Raw genomic sequence first — 27,501 nt, forward strand, 5'->3', positions numbered from 1 at the left:
ACCTGGGAAGACCAGGCCAAACAAGTAAGTTTTTAGGGCTCTCTTAAAAGCCAACAGCAAGCCTAAACTGCGGATATTTGCCAGGAGTGCATTCCATAGGCCAGAAGCAGCTGGGAGCCAGTGCAGCTGATAAAGCACTGGCTTAATATGCTCAAAATGTCCAGTCCCAGTTAATAATCTTGAAGCTCTATTTTGCACCAGCTGCAGTTTCCAGACCGTTTTCAAAGGCAGCCCCATGTACAATGCATTGCAGTAATCTAAGTGAGAGGTTACCAGGGCATGAGTAACTGTGGCCAAGCTATCTCTGTCCAGGTAAGGCTGCAGTTGGCGTATCAGCCAACGCTGATAAAAGGTGCTTCGAGCCACAGAGGCCACTTGAGCCTCTATTGACAATGCTGGATCAATGAGTAGCCCCAGACTGCGAACGTGGTCCTTCAGGGGGAGTATAACCCCATCTCTTTTGATGTGGAGATTCCTTTCTTTGAACGAATGCTTGGATTCTGGACCAGTATTGGCTCAGATCTAGCATGAAGCAGCTTCTGGAGCCAAGGTTTCATCCATAGACTACAATGCAGAAAGTAAGTCAATAACTTTGATTTCTTTTCAGAATGGAACGGAAGTTGTAAGCATGCCAGTCCCCTGGGAGGTACTAAGGTACCTAAAATTTCAGACAGATAGTCCTAGGGTTTCTTTCCAGATGAGTTTTACCTTTCTGCCTTTGAAATTTACAGCCAGTAGCAACTGCTGATTGGACATAAGGAAAGATGCTTCTTCAGTGTGGGGAAGGAAGTACAAAATCCTGTCATTTCTTGTCCACTTTGGATGAAAGTTATAGACATGACAGTTCCCTGGGAGGGCTTCAACCCTCACCCTCACCCAAATTACAGGCATATAGTTCCCAGAGTTTCTTTGCAGACACACTTTACATTGCTGTGTTTAATGTTTGACAGCTGGCAGCAGCTGCAGATCAGAGATAAGGAAGGATGCTTCTTCAATGAGAGAGTTGGGGGAAGTCAATAACTTTCATTTCTCATCCACCTGGATGAAGGTTGCAGACATGACAGTCCATTTGGAAGGCTTTCAGTATCCCAAATGACAAAGAAATAGATTCAGGAGTTTCTTTGCAGGTGCTTAAAGTGTAAAGTTTCTTTTCCCCATAACTTTAAGCCTGAATTCCGACTAAAGGTAAAGTGTGCCGTCAAATCAGTTTCGACTCCTGGCGCCCACAGAGTCCTGAGGTTTTCCCCACTGCACCACTTAAGGTGATTCCTGAATTCCGATTAGATACTGAAATATAATGAGAACAATGCATGTATCTTTGTCACTTCATGACCAAATTAGATGAAAATTGTAGGCATGTCGGCCCCTTGGGAACACTTTTACCACCCCAAACTACTGAAAAATATCTCCTGGTGTTTATTTACAGATGCTTAAAGAGTGAAGTTTGGGGTGAATTCAAGATAAAGAACTCTAAGAAGGGAAAGCAGGGGTCTTGAGAAATTTAACAGTTAATACCAGCAGAATCCCCCTCCCCTTGGCCTCATGCAAAGGGGAGGGAGTTTGTCCCAAGCCCTGCCCTGCACAAGACCCAAGAAGCGGGCCGACTGGCCCCTTTGGTTTTGGGGGCGTGGTTTCGGCCGCGATCGGCCGATCCACGCCCCAGGCTTCTCAGTTCAGCCTGGGCATTCCCCTCCCTCCCTTCCTTGGTGCAGAGCGGGTCTAGTGACTGGTCGCTCGAGGGGGCCGAGTAGGAATTTTTTGCTCCCAACGCATTGGCCACTGTTGGGTTTTTTTCCACCTACTCCGTTCTGTACCCAGGTGTTTAGTTAGAGTTAGGCCGGCCACAATGGCAGTAACAGTGCAGGTCGGGGGGTAAGTTGAGGGATAGAACATTGGTGAGCACCCTTGGATATTTAAAGGTTGATTGGTCAATTGCTCCTTTGTGGCCTGTGCGGCACGGGGAGAATGGATTGCCATGAAACCTGCTTCAGGACTTCACCAACCTTTGGGCTGTGCGGTCCGGGGTGGGTGAAGACCTTGAAGTATCCAGATCCCCTCTTCTAAAGTGGGGGTTGGCTTTGAAGGAATGGGGTGGGGCGTACCTACCTGTTTCCCGAGCCAGGGTGTGTCGCCCAGTAAGGCGCTGGGTAGGACGTCAGAGTCCTAATCCAGGCCTAGGGGCCCGCACTGTTCTCTAAGGGTGATTAATCACCTGTCGTTCCAGTCCGCCATGTCTGTTGTTTCTGTTAATAAAGTTGTGGCCCTTTTTTACCCATAATAAGTCTACGTGTCTTCTTGGGCTGGGGTCTGGGGACAACAGGTAGGTTCACAGGATGCTACTTTTGCTATGAATATTTATATACCGCTTTTCAACAAAGGTTCTGAAAGCAGTTTACACAGGAAATAAATAATAAATAATAAGATGGTTTGCCCCAAAGGGCACACAAGCTAAAACAAAACATAGACTGAGAATTAATAGAGACAATTGCTTTCCAATTGCTAAATATAAGAGACTTGCCACTTTAAAAGTTGCCTCTTTGCTTAGTTAGCAGGCTACTTGGTCATGGTCTTCTCCACTAAGGTGAGTTGCATCATATTTCTATTTAAATTATGCTAAATTATTTCAGTATTTGAATCTATAGATATAAATCAGCATATGCACATTTTGTGCAAATCTGTGTACTCTTTGTCTTCTTTATTTGGCAATGTGTTTCCCCCCTTTTGATCCCCCTACACATCACTGGTGGGAGACAGAGTCCAATTCAGACAGGAGGAGTAGGCAATGGTTTGAAAGCTTGATGGTGGTCTAGGGAGGCACCTACCCAACTCATCATCTGGGGAAACTGTTTTAATCAGATGTGTGTGTGTGTTGGGTTGAGTTATATATGCCTTACCGAGAGGTAGCAACCCGCCAAAGGCTTCCCAAGAAAGAAGTTAAGAAATAAAATAAGTAATATTTGAGGGCAAAACTCATCTAGTCTTTCACAAACAGAATGCTTGGTTATTTCTAATAGCGAATACAGAAGTAGGTTTAAACAATATTGATTCTTGGAGAAATGATTGTAGATTGTTAATATTTCCTTATCAAAGCCCCAGAGAAGGATCCAGTTAAAATGAAGCATGTTGACATGTGGAACTATACACTACATGACCATGTTGGATTCCCAAGTGACCTGAAATACTAATGCAGGCTCCTATAGCCTGCTACTGCTTCCCAGCCACCCAGGGTTATGATGTTCTCCTGCACTTTATTTTTATTAGTTTTCTACATTACAATGTGACTTCCCGTTCATCTTTCAGCACAGTTATCCTACAACATCCATATAGGGTTATGATGTTCTCAAGGTGGCTGGAAATTAAGGGCATGTGCATGCAAACTCTTCAATCCCAGCTGCCTTGGGGTCAGAGCCAGCAGGAGCACAGGTAGTAGGAGCATGCCTCTACCATCACTGGGGGCACAGAAGCCACCCTCGCTGTGCCTCTGCCATAGTCACCACCATGGGAGTCTGCCGCCAGGGTAGATTTCTCTGCCCGCCGCCAACACGAAAGAGCTTTCCATGAGAACACAGGCTACCCATGCCTCTACACCACTGCAGGAAATGCATTAGACACGATTCCATTCTAAATCCCTTTGGTTTCAACAAGAAAGAGTGACATATGTGCTAAACTATCTTGCTAACCGGATTTGAACTTCAAAGTACTTCAGTTTGGCTGGATCCATACTATAGGAAACACTGGAACATAGGAAGCTGCCTTATACAAGTCAAATGATTGTTCCATCTAGCTCAGTCTTTTTATAGTGGCAGACAGCAGCTCTCCAAGGTTTCCGGCAGGCATCTTTCCTAGCCCTACCTGGAGATGCCAAGGATCGAAATGGGGACCTTCTGCATGCAAAGCAGATGCTCTACCACCAAGCGATGGCCCCGTAAATGAGCAAAATAAAACACAATGCACGGTTTTAATGTACTGGGAAATATTGACAGGCAAGGAGATGAATGAATATGCAGATGTGGCCCCAAGAAAAACTTGCAAATTCAGGGCAGCAATTCAGTCTTAGCGCATGAGACTTTCTGCCATGGGCTTTGCACTCAAATAATTTAATGCTTTGAGGAACAGACAATTCACAAATCTGAGCCATGGTCATGTTCAAAATACGAATCAAGACAAGAGGGCTGGAGATAAATATCACTACATAGTGCACACAGGGTTCCAAGGTGGTTCTTTCCAAGTGCTAATATTGTTTCGGGGGTGGCGGGGGAAAGTATTTTACTATTTACACGGGTGCTGACAGTTCATTTTTAGGTGGGCGCACTTCTTCTCAACATACTGCAGCTTCAATCATCCCACTGTGAAATTTTAGACAGCTTGTATGCCGAGTCCTTGCCAGTCCTATTAATATTTATACATTCCATACACATCCCAGCCAAAGTATATAAGTTGCAGATCTTTCTGATTTGGAAGCTATTAAGATTCATGACCCCTTTAGCTATTTACTCTGTGGTCTAGGCTCCTTTGCCATCAGCTTACAAATCATTACTGTTCAAATATTGCCCTCCACTATGTCCATTTGTAGTCCATCAAAGAGCAGTTAAGATCTTTAATGCATTCATTTATCTCCGAGACATAGGTTATTAAGAGAGACAACCCAAGCGATGGAATAGGAGACCGACTTTCTCAGAAAATCCCTTTTAATTCTAGATTAATGCTTATTTGTTTGAGGACCCCTTTCTGATTAAGAAATAATTCTCAATTATTTTCGCCCTGCATTTGAACATTGATTGATACAAGGGTGTTCCAGTGTTTGGTGGGTGCAGAAAAATAGCTTTTTGGTTTTCATAAAAATGCAGGTCAGTAAAAGAAAGTAAGGTCTCCAGCTTTTGAAATATTTTCCTTTTATAGCATGTATTTATCTGTAACATTTTTATACTGTCCAATCTAATAACCCTGGTTGGTTTACAGCCAATAAAACACAAACAAAAATAAATCAAAATAAGTATTAAAACAATTAAAAGCTAAAATAATTCACGATCATTTGAAACACTTTAAAACACTTGCAAACTGACCTAAAAAAAACAACACTAGTCCAGCTGTTTAGAGTATTTTAGGGGTTTTGATTTGTTTTGCCTCTGGGCCAGTAGCCAGACAGAATGTGAATAAATATCATGGCAACATTTCACCTGTGTATATGCTTGCATTGTGTAAGTCATCCATATTCACTAAGGACTGGAGACAAGCATGAGGTGCATGAGAAATGATAGGGTATCTGAGTGTGTGTGTGTGCCTCTTCTGTAGCCACCTCTCATAGGTTCTGTTGTGCTAGGCTTGGCAGGGTGGGAGAACTGTGTGTCAGAAATGGATGGCAACTTGGCAGTAGCAGCTGTGGGGACTAATGTCACTCAACCACTTCCTCGCACATTTCCTGCATCCCACATAGTTAATAGCCCTGTTAAAACATTAGGGTATGCAAGTGTACAGAAGTCTGTACACTCATACACATGTTTGTATGAATGTCTGTATCTGCATTTATTTTCAATGAGAACCTTGATTTCCTCCAACCTGGACAGCCCTAGACCTGTCTCTAACCTTCCCTTTTTGGGCAAGGTGATAAGAGTGTGTGGTGGCGTCCCAGCTGCAGAGGATCTTGAATGATATGGATTATCTAGACCCCTTTCAATCTGGCTTCCACCCTGGATATGGGACTGAAATTGCCTTGATCGCTCTAGTGGATGACTTACGCCGGGAAATAGACAGGGGGAGTGCATCCTTGTTGGTTCTGCTGGACCCCTCAGCGGCATTTGATACCATCAACCATGGTATCCTTCCGGACTGCCTCTCAGGTATGGGAACTGGAGACACTGCTTTGGAGTGGCTCTGGTCCTTTCTTTGGGGGAGGATCCAGAAGGTGGTGCTGGGGGGCTATTGCTAGGCTCCATGGCCATTGGCCTATGGGGTCCCGCAGGGTTCTGTTTTGTCCCCCATGCTGTTTAGCATCTACATGGAACCACAGAGAGATATCATCCGGGGACTTTGACTGAGTTGTCAGCAATATGCAGATGACACTCAGCTCTTTCTCTCCTTGTCACCTGATCCTAGGGAGGCAGTGGATGTCCTGAATTGCGGGCTGGAGGCCATGATGGGTTGGATGTGGGCTAATAAACTGACACTGAATTCAGACAAGACAGAAGCAATATTGGTCAGTAGGAGAGCCAATCAGGATGAGGAGATTCTACCAGTTCTGGATGGGGTTGCACTCTCCTTGACAGAGCAAGTACACAGCTTGGAGGTATTGCTGGACCTGGCTCTGCTTTTGGAAGCTCATGTGGAGGTGGTGGCCAGGGGTGCCTTTGCACGACTTCGGCTATTGTGCCAGCTGCATCCCTTTCTTGAGTAGGCAGATCTGGCCACAGTTACCCATGTCACAGCTGGGTTACTGTAATGCAGCTCTACGTGGGGCTGCCCTTGAAGAATATTTGGAAACTGCAGCTAGTGCAAAATGCTTCAGCTAGGATTTTATCTGGAGCTGCCAGCTGGGATCACATCACACCCATTTTGAAAGAGTTGCACTGGCTGCCAATTTGTTTCCAGGTCCAAATCAAAGTGCTGGTTTTGTCCTTTAAAGCCCTTAATGGTTTGTTCCCTAAATACTTGAAGGACTGCCTGCTCCCAAGAGTTGCTGCCCACTTGACAAGGTCATCTGAGGGGGCTCTGCTCCGGGTGCCAACAATGAGGGAGGCTCAGCTGTTGTGCACTCGGGACAGGGCATTCCCTGTTGCTGCCCCCAGACTGTGGAATGCTCTCCCAGTGGCCATTCGCTCCTCTAACTCCATCACAGTTTTTAGAAAGTGTGTGAAATCTTGGCTTTTTACCCAGGCTTTTATTTTGATTGTCTCTGCTGCTGCTTTGTATTTTGTTTGGTTATATTTTGCCTGTATTTTAAACCTTTTTAGTCAGATCTGCTTTTATATTCTTGCTTAATATTGTAATTGTATGATTTTTATAGTCTTGTTTTATTTTTTATGTGTGAACCACCTTGTGATTGTTTTAATGAAAGGTGGTATACAAACTTAACAGTAAATATAATAATAATAATAATAATAATAAGCAAATAAAACCTGTGTACAGGCCCCTTGAATGCATGGTACAGACAGGAAGTGGTGTACCATGCTGCAGTGTTGTCTCTATTTTTTCCATCTGTGTATGGAATGAGTTTTGTTATGGGCAGCAGTAACAAGGCAGTGTGTGTGCACATATATTCAGAGTGCGACCTTCCTGAGTCAATCTTAGCAGGATCTAAAAATAATAATAAAAAAATTAATTGAGCAGACATTCAAAAACTCATGTCTGTGCACATGTGTGCATGCCTTAGAGGGAACTCTGCTGTACTGTACTTGTGTTCAATTTAATGTGTGAATGATTGCACCTGTGTACATATCTGTACCAGTGTACACTGTATATTCACACAAGTATTGAACATAATGTATGAATAGGGCTTATGATCAACATATTTTTCACTCAGATCTGTTGGGTTCTGCCTTTGGCTTCATTCAGGTGCCAATACTTTGTAATATTGGAGTAATTTGGACACCATTGACATCAGTGGGGGTGAGTTTACTTTGCTTCTCAGCCTCAAGAGTCACACCATGGTCTGTCAGCAATATGTATTCACCTTGATCCAGCAGCTGCCGATGGGTGTAGAAGCTGCAGTGCTCACTTGGAGCTTTCTGTACCCACAAAGGCTGCCACATTAAATACAAAGCAACCTCATCTGTACATTGAGATGCACCCCTTCACTGGAAGGAAGCAATTCATCCTGTTGACTAGAATGCTCATCAGCTCATCATAACAAATGGATTGAAGGACTATCAGCTGCTTCCAGAGACTGGCCATGCACCACTATTTATTCTGAAAGGTATGTTATATGGCAGGTTGGCTATGGCATTCTCACCAGTGCTTCAATGTGGGCAGAAGCTCCATTTAATTGTGTTTCAAAAGTAACATGAAAAGCAGCCTTCACAGAATCCAGCCTGCCATGCATGAAGAAACAGAGAAAACATAATCAGTACTCAAGAGAACTGCAAGGGAAGAGAAGAGGTCACAAAGAACAAAAAAAGGGGGAGGGGAATCCAAAGCTTATACTACCCGATGCAATACTTTATCAGCCCAGTTAGCTTTTCAACCCATTTCTCTCTCTGAAAAGATGAGCAAGTTCTGAGTTCCATTGTTCACAACTTTTTCAATTACGAGTTCCCTACCACTGAGGCTTAAGAACAACAAGGCTATCCATATTCCTTTTGAAATAGTCATTTTATTTTTCATCAAGGGAAACAAAAAGAACCACCCCACTCTTAGAAAACATTTTAAAGTCAAAATAATTGATACCGAATACAGATTCGGCTGTATCATCTAGTTGCAACAAACAAGGGCAGGTCAGGCTTCTCTTTTTTGTTCAAATGAATGGATAACAATAAAGGGGAAATGATTGTGCTGTGATGAGGGAAAGAGCCTTTGCATTGAAGACTGAGCTTTTCATTTGATCAAGACAGCACTTTACAATGCCCTCTGCTAATCCCTGGCTGCTTCTGAATATATGTGTGTGGGGAGTTTTCCCCCCCCTAGGTTAGCAGAAAATCATTAGCAGATAAAACTCACTGCCATCCTTATATTATTTATTTTGGGGGGTGGGGGTGGGAATCTTAAATACGTAATGTTAGAGTATTCCAAACACTGAGACAGCCAGGTCTGTGGCCCCGATGACTGCTACACCAGGGTTAATGCCAGCATAACAGTATTGCAAAGAGTCAACAGAGCAATGATAGCTGTAGAAACAGAAACTAGCATAGCAACACCAACAGACATGTTAAAGGCAGCCAGTCTGAACCCTAATTTTCTCTCTACATGACCCCATTGTAGTCATGATTTTACTCCAAGCATGGGAACGTGATCAGCATGATCGATCCTTCCTAGTGCCCCAGAGAGAGAAAAACATGACTCAATAGAGCTAAGAATGGCCATGAACAAAAAGATGGAGAATCATAAGCAAAAGACCGAGAATAATCTGGTCTGATAAGTAGTGACACCGATTCGGCTTTCCTGGAGCTTTTCCAGACATCAGGTTTTACTAAGAGTTTGAATTTGCCCCAAAAATGAATGCAAAAAGTGGTGAGTTTTTTTACCCCAGACCTAAATTGGACTAGGCTCTAACACACAATGAAACACCCGAATTGTGTGTGAAGTGCTCCCCACTATTTTGCATCTACTTCGGTGCGAATCCAGCCGATATGAAAATACACACACCCCATACTGAGCTAAAAGCCCCGTCTGGAATGGCTCCTGCTCTAGGGAGGGTCCATATCTGGCAACACAGAGCTGCAGATGATTCCAGGCAGTTCTCAAGGCCTTCCCTCCTTCCCTCCCTCCCCAGAGCTAAAGCACAGCCCAGTTGTTTGAGAATTGCCAATTGTTAGAGAGAGCACCTATCTTTTTCTGTTTTACTACCTGAATGGAGTGGGAGGGCACCGCCAGCCCGACAGCCAATCAAGCCTTTTCTTACCAGCCATCTTGTTGCCAGCCATTTTAACATGTACAGCTGCCTAACCCTGTCTCCAGGACAAAGAATCCCTGTAAAGTATTTCCCTTCTCCCCTCAGTATTCAAAGTTTGTGTGTGTGTGTGTACGCATGTGCGCGCGCGTGCATGCAAACCTGCACAATGTACATTATTTCCCTCTATCCCTTGGACACCTCCGTGTGCCCCAAGATCAGCTACAGACTCTGGTTGGATGGTTCCTGGGGACCCTTCCCTTGAATCTCTTTCTATTGGGGGACTGGTGACCCTAAGCTTTGGGGAACACAGTACCTTTCCACTGTGCCAGAGTTCTTGCTGACTTGTCCCTTGCTCTTCTCTAGAACTTCCACTGATGTTGAGATCCCTCTGAAGTGGGTCAGCATTAGTCCTGTGCTTGCATCTGGACTGCCCAGGACCCTCAAGCCCTCCTCAAGATCTAAAGTTTATCCTTTTGTTGCAATATGTATCCTCCTGTGTGCCATAGAAGGATGAATACCAAACTTGAAATCAAAGGTCACACCAGCCACACAGAATTTATTTACATTACAAAGTAAGGAAAGAGGTAGCATTACAGTCAATATATCTGTCCTATACTTTCTTTACTTTGTCTCTCACCTCCATCTCTCTTTCCCTCTGTTCTGTGCGAGGCTCCTCTCAAGCTTGCATTCAGTGAATGCAGTGCTCTGCTAAAGGACCAGCATCAGTTAGGAGTCTCTGAGGCTCTTCTCACAAGCAGCAGAAACCGGGCTAAGGGAGCACAGCCCAGGTTCTGCTGCTCATGTCCTGCAACGGGAGCCACGGGGCTCCCAGCAGCCAGCCCTCTTAAATGCCCCCCACCATTAAATGAGCACACACTCCACTAGGCCCATTTTTTGGTCATGTGTCACTGCAGCAACTCACTAATAGACCCCCAATGTGGAGTCTACACCAAGCCACCCGGCATTGGGGGGGGGGGCTCCCCAGAATGTTGGAGATGGAATTCCAGTGCATCAACCTTTTGTACCATATCCTAATGACCACTAGGGGCATTGGGAGTAAAGGTAGTGAGTAAGAGGCTCCCTAACTGTTCTACCTGTCTCTACTCTATGACCCCTGATCTGACTCTTCCGCACTTCCTGTGCTGAGTCACAATCCTTCCTTTCCTCCTAGAGAGAAGATGGAAACATCTCTCTCCCTCCCTCATACCTATTCATTATGTAGTTCTTTAGATTAGGTTTAAATCTTTCCTATCCAAGCGTAAAACAATAAATACTTAGTATTTGGTTCTACAAGGATCTCCAAGTGTTTCCCCTAAATAGCTGCAACAGCTAAACCATCCTCTGCTACCTACTCTGTAACTGGAGGGTGTGCTCATTCCTTAGTGCTCTGCTGTTTTACCTACTGGGGGTAAAAAAAATATTAACAACCTCCAACACAGAATGCCCCCCACACTCGGGGTATTCTGGGACTTCTGGGGGCCAGGAGGCCCCCTATCCCCACCACCCCAACCGGCTCCCTGTCGGAGCCAGTAATCATGTGGGTGGCCGATTTGGCCACCCAGGGCACACTGCCTGCTGGTGTGCAGGGAGATCAGGTCAAGCCCGCTCTTTTTGCAAACCCGCTGCAGGCTCTCCACAATGCCCATGTGGAGAGCCTCTCTGTCTTTAGTTACCCAGGAGGTAGCCAACTATCTAATTGTGTGCTTCTGTATTTGATAAAATTATTCTTTGTTTCTGAAGAAACCTGGTCTTGATTCCCACTCCCTTTTAGGTACCCTAACTCTGACCGGCCTTTACCCACAACAACTACCCCTCCCCCCAATTTATTTCTGTATGTACATTTGCCCGGATTTGAGCCAATTCGACCACCCATATCAAAAGCATAGTCACAGGGTGTGATAGCAGCAACAAGATAATAGACATTTCATGAGTGTCCTTGACAACTCTCTCCACCCGCTGATTGTGATGTCATCACATTGGGCACACATCAAAAGCATCAATTAACACATGAGCCCTATTCAGAGATTATGTTGTACAAGTGTCTGTACACATACATGTGTTTGTATGAATGATTATACCTATGTCCATTTAAAAGTGAACTTGGCTACAAGCTAGGGATGTGCAAAAAATTTCGGGCACAGATCGATCTGTGCCCGAAACGAGCAATTTCAGGTGATATGATAGCAAATTAGAGTGGATTCATGGTGTTTCATTGAAAATCTCATTAGCTATCATAGAATCCACACTCAGAATACCTCTGAAACAACAGAAACCTGTACCCCATGGGTTAGAAACCCATGAGGGTGGTTGGCACCCTATGTGCACTACACTACCACTCGCTCTGGGACACCCCAGCACCTGCCAAGTGCAGTTATGGGGCTGCTGAAAGCTCCATGTATACCCTATGAGGAAAAACCTTAAAGACGCGTAAACTTTAACAATTCCCCAAAAATCAGCCCTCTGCCCAAATCCTTTGAAAAAATTCAGGTAGCTTCCTTGACCCTACCTGGCACTACCACCAACCCCACACTGCTCTAGGCCACCCCTTTGCCCCCCGCGTGAAGCTATACATTTGCTGACACCTCAATGCTTCTCTATGGGGAAAAACCTTAAAGACGCATAAACTTCAACAATTCCCCAAAAATCAGTCCTCTGCCCAATTCCCCTGAAATTTGGGTGGTAGCCTCCAACCATTGGGCACTACCACCCCACTCCACTATTTTGCCCTGGGACCCATTTTTCTTACCCGAATCGATTCAGATTCAGATTTAATTCAAATCCGAACCGAATCGGGTGATTCGGGTAGCCCAGATTCGGGCACAGAACAGAACGGGGGTGATTCAGTTCAGGTCCCAAACCGAATCACCAAAAACCCAAATTGCACACCCCTAGTACAAGCCCCTCAAATGCAAGATACAGATAGGGAGTGTACTGCTGGAGTGTAGGGACATAGGGAGTGTACACAAAGAGAGAGTACAGAGGGTCCTCTGGAGCCAGCTGCCGTGTGGGCATGCTTATCGGTGGTGGCTGTCTCTGCACGGCGGAATGGGGGCGGCGGTGAGAGCTCCACCCACCTCCCAAACTATGACAGTTGAGGTTGGGGCAGGGCAGGCATGCTGGAGATAGGCAGGAGAGATGGCAAAAGATTTTCTCACCCGGCCTGCCCACCTCCCAAATGAGGCAGATTGGGCTGATTTCAGATCAGGCATGCGCAGAGACCCAAAACCGGCCTGATGTGCCTCATTTGGGAGGTAGACGGGCCGGGTGAGGAGCTCTTTTGCCTTCTCTCCCACTTGCCTCCAGCGCACCCGCCCCGCACTGCCCTCTACTGTAATAGTTTGTGAGGCGAGCAGAGCTTTTGCTACCATCTCCAATTCCGCTGCTGTACAGCAGCAACTTTGATTTTTTTAAAAAGTGAAACAAATAAAAGTCAACAAGTGGGAGAAATTGAGTCGTGAACTGGACAAGCATTTCTCCCCAGGGAATGAGGACATCCCACTCAATGTGGGACAGTTGGCATCTCTAGCCAGGAACCTCTTGCTTCAGTTAAGAGAGCCACTACTTTAAAAGCTGCCTCTTTGCACAGCTAGCAGGGGGAAACACATTTTCAACCACTGCAAAATCTGTCCATCAGAAAGGGCTTTCCTAGACACATATTGCTATTGGCACAAAGAGCCCAGAAATGTCCCTGGAAAGATTCGTGGTGCCATAGGGCTCATGTATACATTAATACAAATGTGTGCAGAAGGCCAGTTGCTTTCATTCATTGCCTCTCAGAGGTTTAACTGTGAGAAACATGAAGTTCAAAACTGAGCTCTGCAGAATGACAACATCAGTAATGCAGGCAACATGTTAAGAATGTAGCCTCAAAATACAACAGAGACCTGATCTTCCAGGGGCAGGAACCAGAGGCAGTTGGAGTGTATTTCCTGACAATATTGTAAACAGAGTGAATTACATTGCTAAATTTTGTGCAAACCTTTCCCTACACACCTCAAGTAAGAACATAAACCATTTGTTCTTCCCAGTACACTATACTTTGGGGGCTGGGGGCAATTAGGAAGGGAATGGGGAGAAGAGGATCATCTGGGGTGGGGAAGAAGGGGGAAATTATGCATTTGAAGTCAGGATCATGATAGCATTAGGTCCAGTGCTTGGAAAGTGGGGGAAATCTGCAGGGGAGTATATTCACACAAGCTTACTTCAGGCAAAATGACTGATGTAGATTTACAAGAGGGCATGAGATATTTTTCTTTACATTACTCGTTTTTGAAACCTTCCTAAAGCTTAAGAATATCTAAGCAGAGCACATAAGCTAGTACAAACTATCCTATTTCCCCTTCAGCTAAGGTGCCCACAGAGCCAAATAATCCAGAAACGATGCATTTTACTTCTTGCTGATCATACCATAGATTTGTAAACCTAGACTCCCAGAATGCCCCATCTTCTTTGGAAGCTGTTTTTGAGTTCTTTTAAGAACGTGGAAGCAAAGACACTAGTTCCTGTTGTTTCTCTGGTGTAATTTTACACCCAAATCAGAGCAGGATCAACTCCTGAGCAGGCATTGATCTTGCAAAGTTCGGTACATCCAAAAGTCAGGATTTTAGATGCTTAAAAATGACTTCACATTCATAGGTCTAGCTACTGGGTTGGAAACTGCACACCACCTAGCTGTCTTCCTAGCTAAATTGGATCAAGTAGCTAGAAGTATATCCATTATAAGTATGTTTAGAATCAGCTCTGGTAGCAATAATAAGATAAAATGTGCACTCTGGATTACTGAGAATCAATTTTTTTTAAGGCTATAATAATTTAGATTATGTTTATATTATAAAGTCCCTCTACATTTTTAGTAAGAATTGTCAGCAATGCCCACTGTAGCATTTTGAAGAAGTGATTGTTGCAAATTAATTTAAATTTGAATACCATCCTAACTCATCCCTCCCAGTCCCAATGGTTGTCAACAATGTAAAGTGTTTGTACCTAAAAAGAAAGGCACAGAATAAGGTACAAAATAAGCAAATGTATTCGGCATATAAAATCTGAAATTGGCAATACAAAGTATTTTGATATGTCTACTTATACATAACTGTAATTCTTTGGAATGATAATTATTCTTTTATTTTAGATGGTTAATCAGGTTCTTAGTGTAGTGTATGTGCCCCCCCCCCCACGAAAAACTGAATGCATCCGCATTAAGTACAGGAACGTAGCCAACAACATTGCTTTTTATTCAAAGCCTCTGGTATCACTTTGTGTGCAGTGTAATGAAGCTTTGCATACTCATAAAGTACAGCTTCTCCTCCTATAGCTCCTGGATGGAATCCATTAATAAGCAGATCTCTGCATTATAAGAAAAGTTGGATGGTAGAAGATACAGGTTTGCTTGGGTGTTGTTTTCCCATTCCTTAATTTCTGGGACAGCTTCATGCAGGTACCCACATTGCCTGCATTTGAATCCTGCCCGCCATTGATGCTGAAGTTAATGAATTAAAGCCAGTTCATGCTTTGATTCATATCAAGCTGAATTCTATGAAAGGAATCCAGATAGCTGTGCCATTAAGCATGTTTATTGGTTACAATGAGCTCAGATGCCGCTAACTCTGCATAGGATCAGCCTGCTAGTTGCCTTAGTAGGCAGTCTTTATCTGGAGACCAACAGGTCAGGTGGAGAGGCATTGCTATGGTTTGTTTTTATTGGTCTATATGTTCCAGTGTCTTCTGCCAAGTATTTGCTGTTGGAGATAGAGTTCTGGTGCATCGACATTTCACACCAACTATCATAATGACCACTAGGGGCACTGGGAGTAGAGGTTGTTAGTAGCTGTTAATAACTGTAATTCTTTGGATAAGGGGACCCCTTATCTGCCCCTTCTTTGCTTCTACTCTGTGACCCCTGCCTTGACTCCTCAGGTATTTCCTGTAGTGAGTCAGTGCTACTTCCTTTCTCCTTGAAGAGCAGATGGAAGCATCTCTCTCTCTCTCCCCTCCTATTCAAAATGTAGCTCATAGTTAGGATAAGTCTTTCCTATCTCAAATGTACTTAACCTAATAAATCTTACTAGCCGACCCCACACAGAGCATCTGTGCGGCGCTTTGGGGCCAGATGTTTTCCCCTCCCTCTTCCTCCTGCTCCGGTCTCTCCTCTCTTCCCCTTCCCTCCAGCCCCGCACTCTCCAGCCTTCCTTCCCTCCCGTTCCTCCCCACACACAGAGCCGCATTGGGTGGCCAAGAAGGCCCCCCCCGCCGCCGTTTTTTCTCCCTCCTGTCCGCCTGCTGCCGTGGCTTTTCTCCCCGCCCCTCCACCTCCCCCCACTGCCTTTCTCTCCCCCACACCCGCTGCCCACCACCACTTTTCTCTCCCCGCTCCTCCGCCTGCCGGCCAACTGGCCATCCACCGCCGGCACTTTCTTCCCCCTCTCCTCCTCAGTCCTCACTTCGGAACTTTTGCAGTGTGTCGTGAGAGTTCCGCCGCCAAATCCTGAGCACGCATGTCCCATGAGAATTAAATATATAGATTTACTTTTTACTGCACTACAATCTCCATGCTTGTTCTTGACTAACTCCAACAATAAGGCTCTGCACTGGAGTGGGCAGCTTTCTCTTGGAAGCTTCTTCTTGGAACCTTCCTTCCTTCCTTGTAACTGGAGTGGGCAGCTTCCTCTTGGCGCTATGCTAAACAATCACATATTGCAACATTTGCTACATGGCCACCAGGCTGTAAAGAAGGGCTTATCTTGAGTAGAGGTGTGCACAGAACTGTTTCTAGCAGCTCAGTTCAAATTCAGACCAAATTTGAACTGAAACAGCCGGATCTGCACCACTGCTGCATGGGCTGCTCTGCTGGGGGCCAGGTTGCTGGGGCTTAGAGCAGCCAAGAATGGTCCTGCCGGTAAGGTGCCCTCTTTCCCTGCCCCACTCCCCAGCCACCCTTAGAAGCCTTTAGAAAGCAAGATTCCCCTTTGCGTGTAAATGTGAATCCACAATCCCCTTTACAAGCATAGCCCCTCTAACTGTCAAATGGATTTTAACCAATCCATCACAGACCAGGCCTGGTTCGGTTCGAACTCAGACCAGCTGCCTTTTTTGGAGGCCGGTCTGGTTTGAGCAAGGGATTTGTAGTTTCCTCTTTATCCAGAACTGAAATGAAGGCAAAGGAAATCACAAATCGCATCATTTCCAACAGAAAATGCAGTGTCATATCCAGTTAAGGAGAGGCTGATAAAGGTCTAACAAGCCCTCCCTATTTCTGTTACCTCCTTTTTATTTTCAATAAGTTTTTGAATGTTCTCAAGGACAGCTTGTGGGGGGGGGGAAGCAAATGTTCTTTAGGGCTAGCTGAGAAGACATTGCTCATGAACAATGTTGCATAATATCTACATGAGCTTTGGCATATGGTAGGTAGGTAGATTTTATTTCAGTACTTGACCAGTAAAGCATATTGTGTAGTCTAGAACATAGAGGAATGGTCATATTCAAAAAACTGTTGACACATAAAACCACACTTTTTTCTTAAGCACCCAGGAAAAGTTGTCTCTATACTGAACTTGTGTCTAAGCCATATATGTTTGTGAAAGTGAGCAAATGTATTGGATTCTATGCAAGGTGGAGTTGATACCTGCAGGGAAGACTGATATGCATAGAGGTGCTGGTTTAACTAGATAAATAGTGATCTGTTGGAACATTTATGCAACCGGTGCTATGAACCACACCACCCATTGATATCATCTGGAGAGGTTCGGCTGCGGTTGCCACCAGCTTGTCTGGTGGCTACCTAGGGACGGGCGTTCACCTTTGCTGCCTCGAGGCTTTGGAGCATGCTTACTGCTGAAATAAGAACCTCCCCATCTCTTACAACTTTTAAAAAGGCAGTCAAGACACATTTGTTCACCCAGGCTTTTAATTAGATATTGTTTTAATTGTGCTTTTAATAGTCTTAATGTTTTAAATTTTAACTGTTGAAATGTTTTAATCTTTTTATCGATGTTTTTTATTGTTTTGTTGTAAACCGCCCAGAGACTTGCATTTTGGGCAGTATACAAATGTGTTAGATAGATAGATAGATAGATAGATAGATAGATAGATAGATAGATAGATAGATAGAACTGTTATGGGGGGGGCATGAGGCTCAGGTCCCAAATGACACCCTAATGACCATGTCCCCAATGCTCACAATCTAAAAAAGCAACATAAAATAAGATAACAGCAACAGCCACTGGACTGCCAGTGATTCCTTGGGAACCCACAGTAGTGTGTGTGGCTCAGAACTCCTTGCATTACTCTGATAATGTATAGGCCTTTATCCTTAAAAAAAAAAAAAACCAGCTATGGGCATAATATGCCATCTTATGCTAGTTGATTCTGTTGCCATACTGTGCATGGTTTTCTTTTTTAGGAATAGAATTTTTACTGTCATTTTTTTGTAATGGCAATTATTTTTGCTATGTGAATTGTTAGCTCTCTTGAATGTGGGGGCATACAATCATAAATAAATACCTTTTTAAACATCCGAGTATTTGAAATACACATTCAAATAGATCCTCCAAAGCACAGTCACATTAATCGTTTTTCTTTTCCACTGCAATGAATGCTAAAATGAAAACAGTCAGAAGAAATTAGTGAATGGTCATGGCTCTGCTTAAGTAGTTGCTGCACTTTTAAAGATAATTACATCCTTTCCACTTTTGAACTGAAACGAGCCAGTCTAGTAGCCAGTTTGAAAGAAAATCATTTGATGATATAGTTCATATAAATGATATAAGCTATTTTGGTTATTTGAAAGTTGTTCATAACAGAAGCAGTTTACACCAGGGTTGGATACCTCAGACTTGACTTGCAGGTTTGTTAGTCTGAAACTGTTAAATCCAAATTTAGAATGGAAGTTGAACACCTCTTTCTGTTTTCAAAGCAAGGAAATTCTATTTATTTGGCTACTTTTTCACAGTCCTAATACATTAAAGAGGTTTTGCTGTTTAAACTGTAATTTCACAGTCAATTAATCCACAGCAAACTGCAGACTTGTGTCTTCAGGGCCTTAAAAAGAGTACAAGTCACCACGCAAGCCGAGCTAAATGGTTAGCCTACTGGTGCATTTGATTCCTATGCAGCCTCCTATATTTTTGGCACTTCTAGAAATAATAAATGATGATGATGTCTACAACTGTTTTAATTATATGTCTGCTATTTAAAGAACCCAACACCTGCATGCACTGCCTTCTGGATGCATTCAGTATATGCAGCATGGTTATAGCCTGTCCATGACGGCAAATTAAGAACCAACTCCCATACATGAGTCTGCCGGAATGCTGCCCTCTCCATGAGTCTGACTCAGTATTAGGAATGTGCGAAACATTTTGGATACAAAACGCTTTGTACCCAAAACAGCCTGTTTCGGGTGTTTTGTAGACAAAACAAAACACCCATTTTCCAGATCCAAAAGTTTTGTATACAAAACAAAACGTCCCTGTTTCGGCTACAAAACATTTTGTTGTTTCGGACCTCCATTTTGTGGTGATCTCTGAGTCAGTCTCCATTTTGTGTTTGACATCTCTTTGAATTTCCCACCCTTCCAGCCTTCTGATCAGTGACCTAAATCATGGGCTGACCTGCTGACAATTCCCTCCTTGTTACCCATTGGCTCTTTTGCTTCTTGCCACTCTTTACTGACCCCACATTGGCCAGGGGAAGGGTTGCTAACCCATGGGGTGCTGGGTTCTGCTGTTTCTGTGGTGTTCTGAGTGTAGATTCTCTGGTAGCATATGAGAGTGGATTCTTGTTTTTCACTGAAAATCTCATATGCTACCAGAGAATCTACAATGAACACCTCAGAAACAACAAAACCCAGTACCCCACAGGCTTGTGGGTGTGGGGGTGGTTGGCACCTTATGTGCACTACACAACCCCTCGCTCTGGGCAACCCCAGCCCCCCTAAGTGGAAATATGGGGCTGCTGAAACCTCAATTATTCCCCATGAGAGAAATCTTAAAGACACGTAAACTTCAACAAATCACAAAAGATCAGCCCTTTGCCCAATTCCTTTGAAATAATTCTGGAAGTTTCCTTGCCCCCATTGGGCACTACCACCCACCACACTCTGCTCTGGGCCATCCCTTTCCCCTTGATTTGAAGTGATACATTTGCTGGAATCCCCATTATTCCCTATGGGAAAATTCTTAAAGATATGTAAACTTAAAAAAATTTCACACAAAAAATCAGCCCTTTGCCTAATTCCTTTGAAATTTGGGTGGTAGCTTCTACCCATTGGACACTACCACCACCACCCACTCTTTTTGCCCTGAGACCCTTTTTAAAAATCCAAATCGATTCAGATTCGGAAAATTTGGCTACAAAACAAAACAGGGCTGATTCGGATTCAGAAAATTTGGGTACAAAACAAAAAGGGGATGTTTCGATTTGGATACAAATCAAAACAAGAAAATTCCAAAATGCACACCCCTACTCAGTATATGGCAGCGTCCTATGTTCCTAAGTACACACAAGAAAAGTGTGATTTGTGCTTCCATGCTTCTTCGTTAACAGCATAAATAGCAGCCACAGAGGGAGCAATCTGGATTGGGATTGTGGCATGGGGAGGCAGGAAATTTAAACATCTGCCTCTCTCATGGTCCTGATCCAGACTGGGCTCCTCTAGCATTTGTCCAAGGAAAGCAGTTACACAGGAACATAAGAAGCTGCCATATACTGACTCAGACCACTGGTCCATCGAGCTCAGTATTGTCTACACAGATTGGCAGCGGCTTCTCCAAGGTTGCAGGCAGCAATCTCTCTCAGCCCTATCTTGGAGAAGCCAGGGAGGGAACTTGGAACCTTCTGCTCTTCCCAGAGTGGCTCCATCCCCTGAGAGGAATATCTTACAGTGCTCACACACCAAGTCTCCCATTCATATGCAACCAGGGTGGACCCTGCTTAGCTAAGGGGACAAGTCATGCTTGCTACCACAAGACCAGCTCTCCTCTCCAATTCTCATGGGTGCCAATGCCAGTCTTTTTCATGGGGGAAATAGCAGCTGAAAGGGTGCTATCTGAAATCTAGACTAGGACTGTGGTGGAGGCTGTCAAGGCTGAGCCCTGGGCAGTGACCGCTAGGTGGCACAGCATTCAGAGTGATGACCAGAAGAGCTGTTCACCCAGTTACTTCACAACCCAGTCTGTATTACAGACTGTTCTAATAACTGCCTCCTTTATTTCTTTTTTGACTGTCTTATTCTTTGAGTCTCAGAACTCCTCTTTGAGACTGTTCGTACCCAGACCCCCATTCTAACTGAACTCCACTTCCAATTTCTGTCACTCTCTAACTGCCTCTTATGATTGACAGCTCTGAAAGTTCTAAGCTCATTTGCATAAAAGTAGTCATGCACCATTTCATCACATCAGGTGCCAAACCTGATGTCTTTCAGGGCTAGGCAAATACTTGTTAATTGCCCAGGCCTTTCATCATGCCACCTAACCATAATATTCCTTCCCTTGATGCAAGTTGCCATATTTTGTAACATGGCATTAGCTTGGTTTTGATACGCTGCACCTCAGGCAGTTACCTGATAGTGTAGTGGTTTATTATTTATTTGTTTGTTTGTTTGTTTAACACATTTTTATACTGACCAAAATTTACGTCTCTGGGTGGTTTACAACAAAGTAAACAATGCAAAGTTAACAAGACAAAGTTGCTGACAACATGGTAGACAGCACAACGGAAAGAGTCTTACACAGTTTTGGAGAAAGTGGCTGACATACCATGCAAGGGTACGTCTGCCCAGTAACATTGCATGCATGCATGTTGCACAACTACACACTTGGACACTCACCATTGGAAATAATAGACTCACTCTTGTGTAACATCATTTGTGCAATTTTTGCATTTGTGCAGTTTTCACAATTGTGCATCTTGCATGACTGCAATGTTACTGGGCTGATGTATCCTTGCATAATATGTCAACAAGTATTACCAAGAGATCTGTCAGATTCATACCCTCTAAGACCTGACCTTCTAAGACCTGGACCACACATACAGCAAAATGAGGTGGTAGAATGGGGCTGTATCATTTCAGGCTGCAGGTAGAGTATCACATTTTTGAATGTGATACTCAGTGTGATGTTCAAATGCCCTGCAAACAGAAAACCAAGACAGCAGAAATCCTTCTCCTTGATGTGCTAGCTTTTTATATTCAGGGAGTTCCTTACTTGTGATAGCATTCAAAAGTGATATTTCCCACCTGTAGTCTTGAGTGGTACAACCTATTCTTACTTCTTCAGCATTCTATTATCTCTATGCGCAGTTACAGGCTCTTCTAAAAATAAAGGCATATGAAAAACTGGACAAGTCAGAAAGTTGAAGTGGAATCTCAAAAACTCAGCTGCTGAATAGGCTTTCAGTTGTCTTCTAATTGAAACAACCACAGCTCCTTTCCTCCATGTTTAATGAGCACTGGGCATATTGCTTTCACTGACAAAGGTCAGGAAATGTACATTTTAATTGAGTTGCTAATGGAGATGCTAGCAGTCCATTTACGACGGAATCACAGCTGGACTGTATATTACATTTTAATGTAAACTTTATATACCTGCTGATGTTCATAATATACATGGAATGATTGGAAACTTCCTCAGCATGCTGGGAAACCATTAAATAGTGTATAATACCATTGCTAGTGTTATGCTTAAAAAGAAACATTTCATTATATTTGAAAATGTAAAAAACACAATGAAGAAAATACATCAACTAAGCAGGCAAAAAACCGTTTACAAAGAGATAGCTACAACTGCGAGACATGTCGTATTTTTTTTTCATGTAGTTCTAGAAACTAATGAATAATAATATCCATTAAGGATATTATTTCAAGGACTTTGTAGCTTAGGACTCCGTTGGAATTCCAGAAGCAGGGAGGGGCTATATCTCAGTAGTAAAACATATACTTTGCATGCAGAAGGCTTTAAGTTCAAGCCCTGGCATCTACAAATAGGACTCGGAAAGACACTGAGACACACAAGCAGCCGCAGCTGATACGAGCAGGAAAACAGCAGTATTTCTGTTGCAAATGACTTTTGGAAATATATGTGTTTTCCTGGTCTGCAGAGTATTCAAAATGTCTATCTTGCAGTCTGGCTTCCTCATTTAAAACTGGGTGGCTATATACGTTTCGTTGCTTGTACTGTCCTTTGAAAATACAAGGTGGGTTTTGCTGCTGGAATCGGGCCTGATCTCAATGATTCACATACATGTGCAAAACCTGGCTTGCCTCTCTTAGCCCGATTTTGCTCGTGTGTTTGAATAGCCTTGCTGTCTGAAATTATGGCTGCTTTTGCACATAATGCCCAACTGGAGGCAAGGGAGCCAGAGGTTCCATTTCGTGACCATCTGGATGCGTAAAACTATGGTTTTGTCACAAAAGTGACCCAAAGTTTTTGAGCTGAAACTTTGATCTGAACCTTTGTTTGGTAGTGAGTTTTGCTGCTCAGACCTGAGGTTTGAAGGTGGTATCATGCCATACAAATTGTGCTGCCGCCGTAACTTGCATTTTGTGCTGTGGCTGCTGCCAAAACCATAGAGAGGGTGGCCGAGACCAGCCCCGAAACGCACCAGCTGTATGCCGGCTGTGTTTCTCGCTGGCCATCTCTTGGAGCACTTGCCCCACCCCCTGCCATCTCCGCATTCCTCCAGCCATTGCCCAGCAACCGGGACAAGCTTCACAGCATGTCAAAAGGAAAAGCTACATTGGTGAATACCCCATTTCCATTGTCTCCCCCTTTGGCAATCTGCAGAAAAAGCAGGATAGGATACCACATCTACACTACAAGTAGGGTTTAAATGTCCTTTCCCTGCCGAGGACAGTTGGTCGATGCCAAAAAGGCATGATCACTCTGGAAACACCCCCTTGAAGATCATGGCCAATGGCTGCTGCCCTGCTGACATGCTGATGCCTTGCCCGCAGCCTGGTGATGTGAGCGCTATGGAGCTAGCTGGGGTGCATCAGCGGAACAGGGAGAAGGAAAGGCTCCTGTGCCCTGAAACCAAAGGTTGCCCAACCCTGGTTGGAAGATCATCTGTGGGACGATTCATGGGTTCAAGGATTAACCTCAGGTTTGTCAATCCATGGTGTGGCATTATGTATGAAGGCGGCTTATGAGTCAGTTACAATGAGTCAGTTACAGTTTTAGGTGGACCAGCTGTCTGATTCAGTATAAGGACGCTTCATATCTCTTAATTTACTCCTGCTAACTGGGCAAAGCAGCACCTTAGATTTAGCAGGGAGATGGCAACTGTCCCATTTATCCCAGCATAGCATCCCTCCCAGTGGCTTTGGCTGGTTCTTCCCATGGGTTTCTTTTCTTTCTTTTCTTATTGCATGCTCCTTTGGGACAGAGAACCATCTTTTCTTCTCTTTTGCTCCACAAACAATTTGAGGTTTGTTTTTGTTTTTTGAAAAGTAATATATAAAATATTCGGAATGATAAGAAGATTATTTGCACATTGACTCTCCTAAACAGATATAAAAGAAGGTGAAGACGTCTAATAGAAAACAAGGAAAGGCAGGAGACTTAAGGAAGCAAACAAGTAAGGTTGTGAGACATTTTAATAGAAATAAAATGGAATGGAATGAAAGCACAGGGGCGCCATTTGATGCTCCCCTTCAAGCAGTGAAATATCTTGGATCAGCACTAAGGATATCTGTCTACCAGTGACGGGGATGTGCATTAAAATATGGGCTATTGGTGGGTAGATATTTTCATTATATGCCATAGAGATGTTATTGTTTATGATTTCCTGTGGAAGCTTCCCTTCTGGGGCTAATAGCAGCTTTGGAGTATGTCTGTGAAGTTTATCATGAACCATGGCACAGAAAGAAAAAGTAAACACATCCCATAGAAAGCCATCCCACAGAAAGTTATCCCATTCACCACAATCCTTTTCAGCTCCCACCCTGCAGTTTCTATTGAACCTTGGGGCTGGGGGAGTGGGAAGAATTATAATAATGTGTTTAGTTTGACCCACAGTGTGTCCCGTTTGACCCACAGTGCATTTGGGACTTGTGGTTTTATGCAGGTATGATGGCTTGATCCAGAGTGTCATAAGCAGAACAGCTCGTACACAATGGGGATTTTCAGCCCTCTCTTCACCACTGTAGCCTTCTGCTCCTGCTTGCATAATTCTGTATCTAAGCCTATGTGTTTTGAATCAGATGGTGGTGATTCCAGATGAAATAATCTGGAATAAGGAAGCACAGTAGGATGTGTGCAGCCATAATGATTTTTCAAGGCTATCCTAACAATTCATATAGTTGAAATCAGGTATTGCAGGCCCAGGGAACATTCTCATGGGAACCACACTATAGATACCATAGTTGTTATAAAAAGTAAGTTTCATTTACATTAAAGAGCAGTTTGATATATTTTGTTTCCTGACTTTCTTATGATGTTAGGAGGCTTTTTTTTTTCCTGGTAACTATAAACATTGGAAAGATACTACAATTATTGTACACATGCAATAATTCACCAATATAGATTAGATTTTACAAAGCAGGTTTCAGTATATGATTCACTATAAGGCATGGAAGATAAAAAAAGTAGTTCTCCTTAAAATTTCCATTATGCATAGGACTGCTATTGTAAATTGTAGCTGACTACTGGCTCACCAGTTTATGGAAAGAGTAAATGGAATTGGTTTCTATACCTAATGCAGAACGAAATTCATTACAATAAAGGTCCCTGTTAGTAGTTAGATTAGACAGCAGAACCCTACTGTTAACACAATTACAAATTAAATGTCTGAAGATAGTACAGCAGCACCAGTAAAATGCAAACACTAGTCAAACCTAATTCAAAGTGCTCCTCCACTGTTCTGAAGAGAATGCTTTCCTGTGAGATTTGGATTCAACATTGTTCCCACTATAAGATTTAGAAGTAATCGAGACAATGCCCATACTTGGACTAACAAGGGTTTACAATGTTAGACCAAAAAGTCACCTAAAGCTTTTCATTAGCAGTAATTTTGGAGCCACAGAAGGAGAGTTACAATTAAACCAGACCCATCACTAGAGTGCAGTTGTGTTGGAATCCATGATGTGCGGAATTTATAGCAGTTGAAAGCCACATGCAGATCTTATGAGTTTTTCTGCATGTTCTGCATGATAGATTGGGGGACCTATCCAGCAACTCCAATGAATGTCGGCGGGGGGGGGGGGGGGCGGATCAGTCATTTCTATGGTTGGTAAAATGCTTCACATACCAATAGGGAATCTTTGTGTACCTAGGAATGCAGAAAGAGGGAAAGTTTGTAGAGCAACTGCCTACTCCCCCCCCCCTTTTTGTGGGGGAGGAAAGACATTTGGGGGAGAGGTATGGATTATTCAATTTGGTAGGGGGAAGTTCAGTAAAATGAAGGGAAGCTCCACAAATGCTTGGGAAGGGATCTATACCCCTGTGTGTGCCTACAGAGTATTGCCCTATATAAAATGTGCTACATAGTAGGGATGTGCAAAAAATTTCGGGCACAGAACGATCTGTGCCCGAAACGAACAATTTCGGGTGATTCGGGGCCGAACCGAATCACCCCCGATGCCCCCTGAATTTTTTCGGGCACGAGCCGAATCACCCGAATTTCGGGCACAAAAAATTCGGGTGATTCGGTTCATGGTTGATTTTTGGCGATTTTTTAAAGTTTTAGTGACTTTGGGGCAGTTCGGGGGCATAGCATGGGATTTGGGCAAAAGGAGTGGGGTGGGATGGTAGTGCCTAATGGGTGCAGGCTACCACCCCAATTTCAGGGGGATTGGGCACAGGGCTGATTTTTGGTAAATTTCTGAAAATTTCATGTCTTTGGGGCAGATTGGGGCATATTGGGGCAGAAAGTGGGGGCTGGGGCAGAATAGTGGGGTGGGGTGGTAGTGCCTCATGGGTGCAGGCTACCACCCCAATTTCAGGGGGTTTGGACAAAGGGGTGATTTTTTGAGAATTTTTGAAGTTTTGGTGACTTTGGGGCAGTTTGGGGGCAGAAAGTGGATCTGCCCCAAAATAGTGGGGTGGGGTGGTAGTGCCTCATGGGTGGAGGCTACCACACCAATTTCAGGGGGATTGGGCAGAGGGCTGATTTTTTGAGAATTTTTGAAGTTTGGGTGTCTTTGGGGCAGATTGGGGGCAGAAAGTGGATCTGCCCCAAAGGAGTGGGGTGGGCTGGTAGATAGTGCCTGATGGCTGGAGGCTACCACCCATCCCCAATTTAAGAGTGATTGGGCAGAGGGGTGAATTATGGTGAATTTATTTGTATGAGGTTTGTCTTCATAAGGTGAAGTGTGCTAAATTGATTACTTCCTCATATTATTCATAGTAAAGGAAAGTGTGAAAAAGTGAAAGTGGGGTCATGAGAGTTGTTTAATTGAAAAAAATCTCATCTGCTATGATAGAATGAGAATTCACACCTCAGAAGTTTTTTCTGAAGTGTGAATTCTCATTCTATCATAGCAAATGAGATTTTTTTCAATTAAACAACTCTCATGACCCCACTTTCACTTTTTCACACTTTCCTTTACTATGAATAATATGAGGAAGTAATCAATTTAGCACACTTCACCTTATGAAGACAAACCTCATACAAATAAATTCACCATAATTCACCCCTCTGCCCAATCACTCTTAAATTGGGGATGGGTGGTAGCCTCCAGCCATCAGGCACTATCTACCAGCCCACCCCACTCCTTTGGGGCAGCTCCACTTTCTGCCCCCAATCTGCCCCAAAGACACCCAAACTTCAAAAATTCTCAAAAAATCAGCCCTCTGCCCAATCCCCCTGAAATTGGTGTGGTAGCCTCCACCCATTAGGCACTACCACCCCACCCCACTATTTTGGGGCAGATCCACTTTCTGCCCCCAAACTGCCCCAAAGTCACCAAAACTTCATAAATTCTCAAAAAATCACCCCTTTGTCCAAACCCCCTGAAATTGGGGTGGTAG

At 43.8% G+C, this 27,501-nt stretch overlaps 2 long non-coding RNA genes across 6 annotated transcripts in view; one reads left to right on the forward strand and one right to left on the reverse strand.

The window, feature by feature from the left end:
- Positions 1-20,882, reverse strand: part of LOC128327665 (uncharacterized) — a 75,266-nt gene extending 54,384 nt beyond the window's left edge. Inside the window, exons 1-4 of one of the 2 annotated variants that reach the window (XR_008308736.1) lie at positions 20,805-20,844; positions 18,038-18,131; positions 9,855-10,034; positions 7,946-8,024 (exon numbers count right to left, since the gene is read on the reverse strand). This is a non-coding gene — a long non-coding RNA (uncharacterized LOC128327665). Of the gene's footprint in view, positions 1-7,945; positions 8,025-9,854; positions 10,035-18,037 lie in introns of both variants that reach the window. The other variant, XR_008308735.1, reaches the window with a different exon arrangement.
- Positions 1-27,501, forward strand: part of LOC128327664 (uncharacterized) — a 146,824-nt gene that overhangs the window by 95,982 nt on the left and 23,341 nt on the right. For 3 of the 4 annotated variants that reach the window (XR_008308730.1, XR_008308726.1, XR_008308729.1), the window contains one exon: positions 24,043-24,109. The exons of the other annotated variant lie outside the window; for it this stretch is intronic. This is a non-coding gene — a long non-coding RNA (uncharacterized LOC128327664). The remainder of the gene's footprint in view (positions 1-24,042; positions 24,110-27,501) is intronic. 4 annotated transcript variants of the gene reach the window in all.

The sequence above is a fragment of the Hemicordylus capensis genome, chromosome 5 (genome assembly GCF_027244095.1).
Source record: "Hemicordylus capensis ecotype Gifberg chromosome 5, rHemCap1.1.pri, whole genome shotgun sequence".
Taxonomy (NCBI): domain Eukaryota; kingdom Metazoa; phylum Chordata; class Lepidosauria; order Squamata; family Cordylidae; genus Hemicordylus; species Hemicordylus capensis.